Below are 16,366 nucleotides of genomic sequence, written 5' to 3' on the forward strand. Positions count from 1 at the left end.
ATAATCAATATTTTCCTTGGGGATCTCAACTGTTGTTTCCCTAATACTGCCATTCCTTTCCTCCAATGTTGTTTTCATTTCTTTGATTAATAAGTTTATTATTGCTTGCATACTTTTCTTATCTATGGTCACTTCTGGCTGATTTGTAGTTTCTTGTCTTCATTCATTGGAGTAGCAGTTTTGTTTTTGATCTATCAATTTTTTTATTTATGTGTTTCTTTTTTATGCTCTGTTGTTGCTCAGTTATTGTGTCTTGAGTACAAGCAACACTGTACTAAATACCTTTATGACAATTGCACTCACCAACCTCATGAATTACAGTAGCAACTGAAGCAAGTATTGAAGCAGTTTAATCACTACCAGTTAGCCAAACAATGTCTCCAGTCTGTGAAATAATAGTAACCATATCCCAGTGAAGAATAAAGAGAAAATAAAGAAGAGATAGCAATAATAGACAGTTATGCAAATCTACTATCCACTGTAAATTCTAGGGGTAACAAGAAGTCAAAGGGAAGTAGAGCAGAGATACACACATAAAGTCCACTCTGTCAGATTTCTTCCCCAAAATAATTCACAAATTCAGAAAGGCAAAGAAGAAGGAAGAAGTGTATGACAAGATAAAAAAAAAAAAAAAGATTAAAAAGAGACAAGTGAGAGAAAAGAGAAAAGATAATAAAAAGAGCTGTAATTAAAGAGCAGTAAAAGGAAAGTTTTTTTTGATTACTTTATTTTTAATTTAATTTAATTTAATTTTTTAATTATCTAGGAGGCGGAGCGTGGGGAGAGTCTCTAGAGGAGGTAGGAGTAACGAGACAAGTTTCTCCCCAATAGATAATATGCCCACTACCCTAGCAATGAAAGATAACCTAAGAGTTAATTCTGGTCAACCTAAAGGGGGGTAGATAGATGCCTTTATATAATATTAATAATAAAATAGAGCAGGGTAAAAAAAAAAAACAAAAAAAAAAACCCTGTCCCAGATTACCTCAAATCTTGTGATCAAAGGCAGCTGATTTTAAGAAAGAGAAAAAAAAAAACCCTCAGGACTAGACAAGGATAGCTGAAATAGACAGTTATGCAGATCTACTATCCACTGTATATTCTAGGGGTAGCTAGAGGAGGAAGGGATGTTGAGCAAAGATACTTGCAGTGAGAGTCCAACTCTGAGTCAGAATTCTTCCCCAAAATAATTCCCAAATGTGTATCAGTGAATTCAAAAAAGCACACTGTTTGCTGGTGTGGGGGATGGGGTCTGTGGCTTTGGAAGCTGTAGGATTAAGGAAGAAAGGATGGGAAGAATGAGAAAAAGAAAAAAAAAAGAAAGAGAAAGAGAAAAAAGAAAAAGAAAAAGAACAGTCATAAAAGAGCGGTAAAGGAAAGAGATTTTTATTTATTTATTTATTTTTAATTATTTGATTAGCTATGTTGGGTGAGGTGGGGGGGGTGGCTACTTAGAAAGAAAAAAGGCCAGAGGTTTCAGAAGGGTATAGACTTAGAATGAATGATACTCCCTGGTGGGACAGGAATTTTGGTAAAGAAAGGGGCTCGGCAGGGGAGCCTGCTAGGAGCTGGTCCCCAGGGACTGGTTATGGAGGGGTGGGGTGAGGAAGTAGGTATGTTTAATAATTTAAAAGATAGAAAAAAAAATTTCCCTTTTTTCCTTCTCTATATTTTAACCAAAATTAAGTTATAGTCACCTACTTGGTGTCACCTCTAGAACCCCTTATTGGCTGGCCTACTAAAGGCAGAAAATTCTACCGATTCCATAAGGTGTGGTCAGAGCTCAATCCATTAACAGTTTCTCAGTCCGCCATCTTCTGGGAACCCCCCTTATTTATGTTTTTATCCGGATAGGACAGAGAGAAATTGAGAAAAAGGTTAAGAGAGAGAGAAAGATAAATACCTACAGACCTGCTTTACTGCAGGTGATGGAGCTGGTCCTTCCATGGGTCCTCTTGAGCTTAGTACTATGTGCATTTTACTCGGTTTGCCAACATCTAGCCCCTATTTGTCTTTGATTTTTAATGTCTATTGCTCAGCAGAATACAGTAGACATTAGTCCGGGTGTTGAGGGAGAAGTTACAGGAATTACCACCCAGAACTGGGAGTGGTTACAGGTGTGGCTGGAATGCTGAGGGAGGAGGTGCCATCAGAGATGGGAGTGGTTGCAGGTGTGGCTTAGAAGGTGGAGGTGGGATTTTGGGTTTAAAGGCAGGAGCCTGAGTGCAGTTCTCTCTTTGGCCCTGACTGTAACCATCTATGTCTCTTTTTCCTTGCTCTGTATTTTCTGGGAATAACATGTGAACAATAGGTAAGTCAGTTTTCAGTCTTTATTTCTCTTTCTCTCTCTGTCTCTCTTTCCCTAACATGTTTTGTTTTCAATAAACATTTAATTTACCTGAATAAGCAAAGTCTTCTTTCCAATTCTTTGTGGAGAAATATGTGTGACGAGCTTTGGGAATGGGGGGAAAGCAAGTGTCAGCCTTCCGTTCCCCACCATGTTCCCCTATAACACAGGAAAATATTCATTCTTGGGAGTATAAGGAACCGCTGAAGGGCCACGTGGTAAATGTTCGGAAATCCCTTTTCATAGTGTAATTACAGAACTTAAAGGGGATGAAATGATGGAGGTGTCTAGCTTAGCAGCGCAAATTTCAATCCTATTAGTCTCTACTCAGTATCTAGAACTGTTGAACAAAATATGAAGGCTGAGAGATGATGACTTGACCTGAGTGTCCTAGTCCAAACAACAAGAAACAAATGCACCTATAGCCACAAAGATAGTCTGATTTCATTCACATTTCATGAACCAGTCTGGAACATAAGGCTGGTAATACAACAAAACACAAATGTTTCTGTGGTCAGTCTAAACACATATTTAAGAAAACCTTTATTTCATTTTAAAGTATTCAAATTTAACTTTTATTCAGATTAAAAGAAGAAACAAAATTTCCCCCCATTTATTTAATGAAAAGAGAGGGAGGAAGACCAGAGCTCTGGTCCAATATATACTGTGCTGGGAATCATACCTGGGACCTCAGGTTTGCAAAGTATGGACATTAACTACACTGAGCAAATTCCCAGCCACTCAAAATTTCTACAGTATTGAGAGATGGCAGCTAAAAATGGCATACTGTAAACAACTCTGTGAATTTTCTGTTAACTTTAATAAATAAGTTGTGATATTGAAAGATGGTCTATATCTATTGCTTATTTATATACATTTCATGTTTGAGTATATAATTTCAAATTTAAATTGTTCCCAGTAATTTTCTCTCTTCCTTTGCCTAGTATGCTCTTGCAGAGAAAAAACAATTACTGTCAAGTTCCATTGTCATAGTAAGTAAGATAAGTTAAATAGCTGTAGCAAAGGACAAAAATCATGTAATTGGTATACAGCCTAGTAGTGCATTGCTAAAGTACATCAATTCTTTTCTCATAGAAACATTTTCCAATGTGTAAGTTTTCTATAAATATTTACTAAATTTATTTTACTATAGCATTACTCAAATTTTGATGCCAGTTTTCAGTGATTGTTATGGTGTATATTTTAAACCAATTTTAAAAAAAAGAACATGGAAGTGGGGGGGCTGGGTAGTGGTGCACCTGGTTAAGTATTATGTGGATGGACCTGGGTTTGAACCCCTGCAGTGGGGACACTTCACAAGTGGTTAAGCAGGTCTATAGGTGTCTACATTTGTTTTTAAGATATTTCTATTTTTAAAAAATCTTTATTGGATCAAGACAGAGAAATTGAGAGGGGAGAGGAAGGTAGAGAGTAAAAGAGACAGAGAGACCTGCAGCTCTGCTTCACCAATTATGAAGCTTTCTCCCTGCAGATGAGGACCATGGACTTGGACCCTGGTCCTTGTGCATTGTGATGTGTTTGCTTAACCAGGTGTGCCACCACCTGGCCCCAGGTGTCTGTCTATTTGTCTCCCCCTCTCTATCTACCCTTTCCTTCTCAGTTTCTCTGTTCTATCAAATGAAAAGGAAAAAAATGGCCATATGGAGAAGTGGATTCATGTGCTGGCACTAAGTCCCAGACATAACCCTGGAGGCACAAAAATAAGTAATGACAGTCAACTTCTCAGTTTATATCTTCTGGAGTGATGTGCTAATTCTAAAATGTTTTTATATGTTTTTTTAAGTTTTATTTATAAAAAGGAAACATTAACAAAACCATTGGATAAGAGGGGTACATTTACACACAATGTCAACCCCCAGAATTCTGTATCTAATCCCCTCCCTTGATAGCTTCCATATTCTTTATCACTCTGGGAGTATGTACACAGGATCATTATGGTGTGCAGAAGGTGGAAGGTCTGGCTTCTCCTGTAATTGCTTCTCTGCAATTACATGGGTGTTGACAGGTCAATCCATACTCCAAGCCTGCCTCTCTTTCCCTATTGGGACAAGGATCTGGGGAGGTTAATCATTTTGTATTTGTGAACATTTATTTTCCACATATTGAGTAGTCTGTTTATTGACCCTCCACACAAATATTGTCTTAATAGAGTTTAGAACAAAATTCAAGACTCAATGAATATATCATGAGTGCACCAGTAATTCTTTTTGATGATTTTAGCAGTCCTGATTGATTAGTTAATCAAATTTCTGCTCTCATATATCTTCTGCCGGCCTTACCTACTAAATACACAGGCCAGCACAGTAAGCTCTGACAGTTTCAGCTCATTTCTCTTAGAAGAGATCAGTAGGCACTACACTGCTGTTTTATATATTGAATACAGACAGACAAATTAAGAGGGAAGGAGATTCTGGGAAGAAAGAGAAAGAGTCCTGCAGCCATGCTTCAATGCTTGTAGAGATCTCCCCATTGAGGTGGGGGCTGGGGACTGGAACAGGGGTCACTGTGCATGGTAACATGTACGCATAACTGGGCGCACCATCACCCAGCCCCATTAGGCACAATTTTGAATGATAATATATTTATGAGATTATGTGTGTGTGCGTGTGGGGAGGGTGCTAATCTGAGATATTTTGCTCTCTTCTCAAAGAATAGTTATAACTTGAAGCACTTTTTTTATCTTCTCCCTGCTGTTTAAGGAGATTTTCACTGAAGTCACATAGTCATCTTAAGGTGTGGGGCAGTGGTCAAAAGAACTAGAGTTGAGCAGATTGCACGATTATTTAGATATGTCTATTGCTATGACAACTCCTTTGTTTTGTGAAAATAAGAAAATAATGCATCCCAGGAGGAAGAAGAGTGGATAAATCTTTGGACTCTCAAGCATGATGTCAACAGTCTAATTCCCAGCATCACATGTGCTAAGTGATTATCTGGTTTTCTCTCTCAATATAAATATAAAAATGAAAGTAATAAATAACCATAAATGTTTTTAAAAGAGAATTATAAAATAAAGAAACATGATTAATTGATATTTAAGGGGGGGGCAGGCTGTGGCGCCTGGTTTTAGCACATAGTACAAAGTGCAAGGATCCTGGTTCAAGAGAAGTTTTACAGGCTGTGAAGCTGGTGTGTGGGTATCTGTCTCTCTCCATCTCTATCTCCCCCTCCCCTGAGTTTCTCTCTGTCCTAGCCAATAAAAATTAAAAAATAAAAATGGCCTCCAAGAGCAGTTTATTTGTAGTGGAGCCTTAGCGATAACCCTGGAGTTAAAAATAAATAAGTGATAATTTATTTTAAATTAGATTATCTTTCATATTTATTTACCCACTTTAATGACTGAGGTAGAAAAGAAAAGATGAGAGAAAGAGAGAGGGATGGAAATATGGAGGCTAATGCACTGCTCAGCTCTGGCTTAAGGTTGTTTTGGAGTCAGAATCTGGGATTTCATGGTCTCAGCCAGGAGTCATTTATATAACCATTATGCTATTTCCCCATGTCCTAATTGCTTTATCTATTTTTTTTTTTATTAATGAAAGAGAACAAGGGAGAGAGAGAGGAGGAAGAGAGTGTCAAAACATCACTCAGATTAACAGTGCCAGGATCAATTCATGTCAGGACCAGACAGCAGCACCTTGAATTATTTATTTGTTTACATTTTTTATTGGGGAATTAATTTTTTACATTCAATGGTAAATACAATAGTTTGTACATGCATAACATTTCCCAGTTTCCCACATAACAATACAACCCCCACTAGGTCCTCTGTCATCTTTTTTGGACCTGTATTCTCCCCCCCGCCCCCAGCCCTTGTTGTTTTTTATTGTTGTTGTAGTTACTATTGTTGTTGTTATTGATGATGTTGGATAGGACAGAGAGAAATGAAGAGAGGAGGAGAAGACAGAGAGGGAGAGAGAAAGATAGACACCTGCAGACCTGCTTCACCCTTGTGAAGTGACTCCCCTGCAGGTGTGGAGCCTGGCTCAAACCAGGATCCTTATGGTGGTCCTTGTGTTTTACGCTTAACCCGCTGCTATACCACCCGACTCCCCACCTCGAATTTTTAAACCATTGCTGAATGGAGATTTCTTATCTATGACCAAAATAATTAGTATTTTGAAAGTCAGATTATAGATGTCACTCAGTACAGTGACTGCATTGTTACTTTGTATGACCCTCATTCCTCATCACTTTGATCTCAAGTTCCCTTAAGAGCCTTAAGGCATAGGGCTGGGGAGACAGCATAATGGTTATGCAGAGATTCTTGCCTGGGGCTCCAAATTTCAAGGTTTAATCCCCCACCACCATAAACCAGAGCTGAGCAGTGTTCTAGTGAAAAAGAAAAAAAAAAAAAAAAACAGTATAAAAGTGATAGTTGTAAAACGTCCATGACCACAGCTTAATTTCTGTGATATGCTAAGAAATAGATGGGAGTTTTAATTTCATCAGATAAACATAGGAATAACAAAGGATTTTAATAGTCTGAAGCCTAGGGAAAAACTATGCTGGGGCCAGCTGGTGGCCATGCATAAGGACCCAGGTTTGAGTTACGCTCCCCACCTGCAGAGCACGTTTCATGTTCTGTAAAGCACATCTGCAAGTGCCTATCTTTCTCCCTCTCTACCTCACCCTTGTCTCTCAGATTCTGTCTTATCAAGTGGAAAGGGAAATTAAATAAGTGAATAAGTGGAAAAGATGGCTGCTGGGAGTAGTCAGTAGTCATACCAGCACCAAGGCCCCAGCAATCAGCCTGGTGGCAATAAATAAAAAAATGAATAAACTATATAATATGACATAGGTTCTATTTTCCTATATTCAAACACCTCACACAGTGTGGTGTTGACTCCTAGGAAACAATAATGGCTAGTGGAATTTAAGGGCTTGTGATTTTTGGCTATGTTCTAGAATGCACTGAGAGGTGGTCATAGTTTTAGTAATGTCTTATTGTTTTGTCAAGGCTTTTCTGGTGCATCTCTTTCCATGTTCCACTGGAGAAGATATCCTTTGACAAATTTATTGAAATGTTCACAATGAAATGTGTGGACACTGAGGATTTTCTTTATATGGCATCACTGCCAGATGAAGGGTGTTCCCACAACTGGGTTTTTCAAGCCTCCTGTCTGCCCATGCGATGTAAAACGGTTCCTTCTAGGTATTTTAGCTGATCCAGGAAACATTTTTGCTACTATTAGCTTCTCCATGTTGGGTCAGAGGCGCTTCATAAACCTTTGCATGGTCATTTTATTTTTATGTTTTTTTATTGAGAGAAAGTCATAAAGTGGTCTCACCCGGAGAGAGAATCAAAGACTAGCATTGCCTGGGACTCACAGAGGCATATTTTCCCATTATTTGAATATTTAAAGGTCAGAAAAAATTTATTGAGTATGTCATGACCCCTTTTAAGTTTCTGGATCATTAAGACCAAGCAAGAACAATGGAGTGTGTCTGATGAAAACTCACAGGGCAAAGAATATAGAATTATTAATGGTAAATATTAACATAAGACTATTCGATATTAAATGGAAACTGTCAATTTTGTTGTAGAAGCCATCCCAAGTAAATATGATTTACCTCTAAACCAGGAAAAAATTGTGTTTAAACTAATGAAATATTCTCCATTAGTAACTGGATGTTATGGAATGAAATAACAGCGAATGAAATACTCAGTATATAAGTTGTTTTCAGCAATATCAAATCATAGCTATATTTTCTCTAAGATAGACATCTAATGAGAAACATGTGTGCACACAGTGTATTCTGAATTGTTAGCAAGTTATATTGGCTAACAATTAGTCATATAGATTCAGTGATTTATCTCAATTAATATAGTTCTCTAAGAAAAGCATCTATTAAACACCATATTAAACATTCCACACACAAAGCTGAGTAGGAACTATAGAACAGAAAATTAAGCAGTAATATATATATATATATATTTTTTTTTTTTCCAGAGCACTCCTCAGCACTGGTTTATGGTAGTGTGGGGGGACTGAACTTGGGACTTTGGAGCCTCAGGCATAAGAATCTGTTTGCATAACCATTATGCTATCTACCCTCTGCCCAGCAGGAATATTATTTAGTCCATCAGATAATAATAAGCCATTGCATAATACCCATTTTATTTTATGTTTTAGATAGAGAAAACAGTGTGAGAGAGACCACAACACCACACCATCCTGCAGAGCAGTGGGGCCTGGGCTTGAACCAGGGCTGTGCACATGGCAAAGCAGCACATTCTCCAGGTGAATTAGTTAGATATTATTTATATATAAGATATATATTAGTTCACTAGCCCACAATTGTATAACATTTAAATTTTCTTATCTTGACCCTCAGAAATTTGTTATTTATAATTTTAGTTGTCTTGATCATTTTTAAAATTTTATTTTAAGTTTTGTCTTCTCAGGGACCCATAGTGAGCTTTTGCTACCCCAAGCTTCTTTGTTTCATTTATCTAGGGAGTGGGGAGAGAGAGAAAGAAACAGAGATCACAGCCCAGTACCGTAGCACATCCCATTTGTGCTGGTGGGGCTCAGACATGGGTCATGGTGTGGCACGACACACACCCTACCAGTTCAGTTGTCCTGATCAATGTAAATAGGTAGCATCCAGCAAACATGCACACTATATACCATGTGTGAGTATCTCACCTAAATTCCCCTGGCTGCCACGTGGGGGCATGGTGCAAAGGGGAATCTTCACAAGAGGTGTGGTATCCCAACTTCTTGATCTGTCTCTTTTTCTCTCTCTCTTTTTAAATTTATTAATGAGAGGGATAGGAGGAGAGAGAAAGAACCAGACATCACTCTGGTACATGTGCTGCTGGGACTCGAACTTAGGACCTCATGTTTGAGAGTCCAATACTTTATCCACTGTACCACCTCCTGGGCCACTGTCTCTCTCTCTTATGCTTCTCACTCTCTGTAGAAAAAATTTAAAAAATGGGTCTTGCCTCTGTAAAGCCCTACCCCACAAGGGAAAGGTAGGAACAGGCTGGAGTGAGGAACTGACCTGCCAACTCTGATGTCCAGTGGAGAAGTACTGAACTGTCTAGGCAGATAGAAGCATGGATAGAAGCATCTGAAGGCTCATTCTCATGTATGATAACTGTATGAAAATCCAAATGTGTTATCCTTAGGGAGAAAGCTATAGATTGTCTTTTCTGACAGCACCTCAAAGTCATATAGTATTGCCACCATGCACTATGATGTAATGCTTGAGAAAATAATCTCAAGTTTGAATAGGAGGGTAAATATAAGATATATATTGGCAGGGTCAGATTTGGAAATTAGAACATGCTATAGGGTGTGTACCCTATGACAATTTTCCACAAACATAAGTGCGATTTAGTTGAGGAATTCAGGCAAAGTAGATATGAGATTTGAACCCTCAAAATGGATACTTAACAATTTCATCTGAAACACAGTCCTAATGCAAGACCAAAAGTTTGTGATTTTTGTTGCAAATGGGGTTTTATTATTGTTGTGGTAGTGATTTTTTTTTGGTTCATTGAGAAGTCTTCCTGAGGGGAGGTCATCTACTTCAAGTCTCCTACTTATACTCATCCTGCTGGAGACTTGAGACCTTTTGACTGGTCCTTCTATCACTTAAAACTAAGGTCAGGAAAGATAACCCTTAGAAGAGACAAAATGGGGAAAAGGGAGTTTCTGAGGTTTTGCAAATGTTCTTCTCTTAAACTGATTAAACATTTGAGTTCATTTTGTGAGTACATTCATAATTCATCTGCTTTCACATCATGTGCTATATTTCAAAAGAGGAGGGGGAATATAAGATATATATAGGCAGGACCATATTTGGAAATTACAACATGCTATAGGATGTGTACCCTATGGCAACTTTTGACAAATATAAGTGCGATTTAGTTGAGGAATTCAGGTAAAGTAGATATGAGATTCGAACCAAATAAAATCAGTAAACCAAGTAAATATCTATAAGCCACAAGATAGGACATGCCTTCTTAAAATTGGCCCTGTTTCTGTATTGTAATCCTCTGTTTTTAGAGTAAAATATAAATCCTTTTCCAATCTCAATGATAAAAATAGAATTGTGAATTTTAAAGACTCTTTATATACTGTTGTTTCTTTTAGGTTTTATTTTTAATTTTTATTAGTGATTTAATAATGAGTAATAAGATTATAAAATAAAAAGGGTACAATTCCATACAGCTTCCACCTTCAGAGTTCCATATCCAATACTGTCCACTGGAGGCTTCCCTATTCTTTATCCTTCTGAGAGTATGGACCAAAATTCTTTATAGGGTGTAGAAGGTGGAAGGTCAGCTTTTGTAATTACTTCTCCATTGAACATGGATGTTGGTAGGTCAGTCTATACTTCCAGCCTGTTTCTGTCTTTCCCTAGTGGCACAGGGCTCTGGAGAGGACACATTGGTGAGGCCATATGCCCAGGGACATCAGGATTGTGTCATGGTAGCTTCAGAAATTTGGTGGCTGAAAGGTGATAAGATATAAAGTAGGACAAATTGCTTAGTAGACATGAATCCGAAGAGGTAGGGATAGAGCAGATGAAACTAGGTTTTTTGTTTGTTTGTTTGTTTTGTTTGTGTGTGTGTGTGTGTGTGTGTGTGTGTGTGTGTGTGTGTGTGTGTATGGGGGGATACTAGAAGGTCTATTTTAGGATTGTTCCAAGGGGTCCATGACTTTAGTAATTTTTTCCTGAACCCAATAGCTCATATGCTAACATGCAGATGGGCTAAATGTGTTGTCTGGGAGGATGGTGTCAGAGTTGGGAATGGGACTAGAAAGCTGGATTAGGGCAGAGAGTGACTCCCAAATATGAAGAAAGTATATAAATACCATTAACTGAACTCCACTGATCTGACCTAGGGCCCATATATGTTCATATTTAGCACAGGAGCCTGTGTAGCCTCTGCATCCCTGTCAGTTTGAGCTCAAAGTATATGGTCACAGCTAAAAACATTCTAGGCTGCACTCATTTCAGGACCAGTCTTCCTCAGGTGGCAGAGTAGGATGAGCCAGTGTCCCTTTGGAGAGAGGGGCAGTTTCTACCATTGCTGCTTTACAGTGAGGGCAAGCGCCTCAAAGATAGGGGCCTACAAGAGGACTTATGATGATGTTCTTGATAGAAGTGAACAGTGGTGGTTGATAAAACTCATTGCTTCAAAGAACTCATGGGACTGCTCTAACATAGTGACATTCAGAAACAAATAATCTGGAATATATATATATATATATATATATATATATATATATATATATATATATATATATATATACAGTTTAAAAGGCATCCCTATTTTCTCTCCATGACTCTCTGTTGGATAGTATGCCAGCTCCCACTGGCTTCTGCTTAACCATATGCCTATATAGGGATAGATTTAATCCCATTCAAAGCTTTGGTCTATTTACATAAATCACTTTTACATTTACATAAAGCACCACACTCCCTCCAGGGCATTGGTGGTTTAGTGGTAGAATTCTCACCTGCTTCACCCCCTCTCCTTGTCACACCCTGATCCTCTCCTTGTCACACTCTGATTTTCACCAGTCACTTTTCACTCCACCCTCTCTATATCACATCCTGTTTCCACCCTACTTGGAGAGTATAAAAACAGCTTCTCTTCTGATTAAAGACACTTGGAAATTGCTTTCCGGCTCCGAGAGTTCCAGAGTGTATCTCCTGCGAAGTTAGTGCGGCAAAAGTTCCTGATCCCTCTCCCACGCAGCAGCCTAGATCGGCTCCAGTTGAGTTCTCTCCAACCCAGAGAGCACTAGCTCCGGAAGAAGTACCCTCAGGCTATCCCGGCAACTCTCCTTTTAAATTATTCAGAACAGAAAAGGAAATTCCAGTGTATATGCTTTGCATGCTTTCATTTTTCTAGAAGTTCAAATCACTAGCATGCCCCCATGCTGTGTGGCATGCTCTTTGTGAACTCTCATTGAAGGCCTGTGTTTCAAGACAGGTGGTGATGTGCCAAGCTCAACCCTATTCAGATCTGCCTACATTTCTGACTGCAAACAAAATATAAGAGACATTAGATCCCCTGAGAGAACTTGGCATATGCCCTATAAAATGGTCAACATCACTTGTAATCAGTGTCTGGCCCACACACCCTACCTCCCATCCTCTGCTTTTATTCAAGAAATAAGCCATCCACATTCGTACTGGAAAACTCCTACTGGGAAAACTTAACAGTTGATAAATAGACTGTCAATTGAGTGTAACTGATTACAAATAGGATTCTCCTGAACTATCAAGGGCAAGGGAGATAGCAAAATGGGTATAAAAACAAATTCTCATGCTTGAGGCTCTGAGAGGTCCCAGATTCAATCCCCTGTACCACCATAAGCCAGAGCATAGCAGTGCTCTAGTAAAAGAAGGGGGTGGGGGAGGAGGAAAAAGAAGAAGAGGCAACACTATCATATATGTTTGACAAGTAGAACCTCAGCTAGTTATCTGGTAAAGTATCTGAAGAAAATATTGAATCAGAAGGAGGAGGAGGAGGATGAGGAGGAGGAGGAGGTAAAGGAAAAGAAGGAGAAGGAGAAGGAGAAAATATCAAATCTAGGAAATAGCAACGTTAACTAACTTACCAGAGTGATTGTCCACTGTGTCACGTCACCTGGGGAATGCCTCTATGACAGATGAAGATTGCTTTTTGCATTCCCCCAGACAATGGCACAATGTATTTGGCAAAGGCTGTGATTTTACGTTCAGTTTTTGCTGGAAGACAAGAAGTAGAAAATGAGAATCAGTCTGTGTCAAAACAAGTTGTGCCCCACACTTCAGCCACACCAAGTTGCATATGTTGTTTCGCTCCAACTTCTGCTGGGCCTTCTGCTTAAAAACATCCCCTCCACTCACCCAGCCCTATCTCACACACATACACACAACTTGTTCCTTTTTCCTTTACATAAACAATGATTCCCCTTTCTCTGTCTTAAGCTCTTGGTAGCATATTGGTATGTTCATCTTCAAACTCTGCTGAGCAGAGAAACAGTATATAGCATAAATTCACTAAATGATAAGTAATGGGAGAAAGTTAGGGCAGAAGTAATCAATATATGAAATACAGTCAGTGAAACACTGATAAGTATTTACAATAGTCAGTTTCCTTTATTGGTCAGTTTGGGGATATCAGCACATATAAAATCCAACTGATAAGTAGCAAGAACATTTTCAATTATCAACAATTCATGAGGAATTAGAGACTAAAGACAATTTTGAGCATGAAATAATCGTATGTAAAATTACAGTGAGGAAAAAAATCAAAACTGATATCATCTATAGGTGAAAGCAAAAGTCTCTGTGTGAGAAAGAGATGAATTACCCCAAGTCAATGAAAGCAAAAGGCATGTGGATTCTCACACAGAATGCATTTCCAACAATGATATGGTGATATAAGAACTCACTTGGCATGATGAAAGAAGTTCTACAACTTTAGGATTCACAGCAGAAAAAAACCAATAACAATAGAAATAAATAGAAGTCAAGTTAAGCATATAAAGACATGAACAAGGCAACACTCCAGTAGGACTTAACTGAATAAATATCTAAAAATCAGCACTTTTAAGGAAAAAATGCCTTTTGAAACAAAGTCAAAAATAAAATACAAAATATAATAGTTTTCCTTCTGTCATAGCTGACAATGATAGTTGTGAAAAATCTGTTTATCACTGCCTTTATTTTCTACATAATTATATTATTTGTGAAATGTTAAAGTGTTCTATTGACATATATGTGTGACTTATAGGTTATTTACAACTGTCACTATCATTTATGAGAGACACTAGAGCATTGCTCAGCTCTGGCTTATGATGGCACTAGGGCTTGAACTTAAAACCTCAGAGACTCAGGAATGGAAGTCTATTGCATAACTACTATGTTATATCTCTAGCTCACAAAAAAACTACTTATTTTTATGCTGTTATCCTAGATGCCTGGATCAAACCTGGGCATTAGTCCTGCTCTCTTTGGCTAATTCACTTCTCTAGCCACTGGCTGAGATTTTAAACACTGTCAGCATAAAGAAGCTCCTGGAGCATGTGAAATCATTGTTAGAGAGCTCTGTAAACTTTAAAGTTACCCAGATTCATTTTCCTCTTCTGTGTTTCTTTTTGTTTTGGGATTTACTTTCCCTTACTTGCTGTCATAACTTCAAGGTCTCTTGGGTCATAGAAATTATTTCAAAAGCACATTTAGAAATACTTCTATTGCTAATGGGTACTCAGTGCTTCAGATTCTACCTAAATCTATGTAATTTAGTCTTATTTTCTCTGTAAGTAAATTATTTTTTCCTCTTAGAAGAAAATTACAGTTGTCTTTAAATGTGGCCTCTGATGAATGGCTCTGGAGACTCCAATATGTGCTGAATGAAGGACAGGAAAGTGTAAGCTTCCTATTCCCCCCTGGACCTCATAGACACAACAGTTTAAGGTCACATGTTTCCAGGAATGGAACATTTGGGGGAAGACTCAAACATTTCAGTGATGAGAAAAAGTTTAAATAGAGCTTAATTTTCTAACTGGTTATTTGTTTCTGTGCACCTTCCTTTTTTTGTTTGTTTTGTTTTACATATCCCTGATACTTAAAATGCAGTACAACTTACTAGGGGCTTATGAAAATTTTTTTTCTATTTCTCATATTTCCTTTTTACACTTAAAGAAACAATGAAAATAGTAAAACTGTAAAGCCTTATGCACATTACTAAACCTTACGTCTTTATGCTTGTAAAAGTGTGAGGATAACATGTATGACAATATATGCTGGTGGCAAAAAGAAAAATGTTCCATATAAATATTTATGGATAATTACAGTATAGTATATGTAGCACATATATTATATGGTAATAAATAGATTATATAATATATACTTATATTTTCATATACTTAAATCTATTTCATGCAAAATTTGAACATGTATATGATTATTAGCATAAGTAATCTGAGTATAAAACATGATAGCTATATTACTATTATTTCAGTCTAATATTACATATTAATATGTATGTCATTAAAGTATGAGTTGAAGATAGACATAGGAGTTGGATGGTGGCTCACAAAGGTACACAGCTTACCATGTGCACAGACCCTGCTTCAAACCCGGGTCCCCAACTGCAGGGGGATGCTTCATAAAAGGTATAACAATACTGCAGATATCTACCTCCTCCCCCAGCTCCTCCTTCTCCTCCATCCCCTCCTCTTCTTTGTCTTCCTCTTCTTCCCCTTCCTTTTTTTCTCTCTCTGTGTCTTTTGCCCTCTATCGAAACAGAAAATGGCCTCTGATAGTGGTGTAGATGTGTAGCCATTGAGCTTACTCAATAACCCTAAATAACAACAACAACAAAAAAACCCTACCCAAATATATATATCCTTCTGATTAATTTAACAATAACACTATATTAAATTCTCATGCCATTTTCATTATGTAAACTACACTTAGTTTATAATTATTTAAATGATTTTTGAGCAGAAGATACTCTCTTCCACAAGTACCTCTGTATTTTTTTTTTTTTGCTGCCTTTATTTTAGTTCATAGAATTTTTTTTCCTGACTATAGTGTATCTTTCCGGTTTAGCATAAAAGTGAATATTCATATTCAATAATTTTGAATTCCACACAAAAATAACATTTCTTAATGGAATAAAGTGTTGGGAGCAGATACTGAAAAGTATGAAACTTTTCAATGAATGCACTGATAAAATATGCCCATTAGTAGACTATGCTGAAATGTTGGTGTCCTTGCTGTTTGTCTTATGGTTGCATGAGTTTTCCACTCTCCTTTTCATACAGAGGAAAACAAAGGGGAGAGAATAAACATAGCATCAGAACTTTCTCTGCTACCATGAAACTCACAAGTGGTGCTGGGGCTCAGACTTAACTCAAGGCAGGTGTGCTACTCAGTGAGCAATTCTTCACCAGAAATGTATTTCTTTTTAATTTTTTTATTAAAATGAAAGAATAAAGTGGTTTTGAGATAAGACATAATACTCCTTGGAAG

The sequence above is a fragment of the Erinaceus europaeus genome, chromosome 5 (assembly GCF_950295315.1).
Source record: "Erinaceus europaeus chromosome 5, mEriEur2.1, whole genome shotgun sequence".
NCBI lineage: Eukaryota > Metazoa > Chordata > Mammalia > Eulipotyphla > Erinaceidae > Erinaceus > Erinaceus europaeus.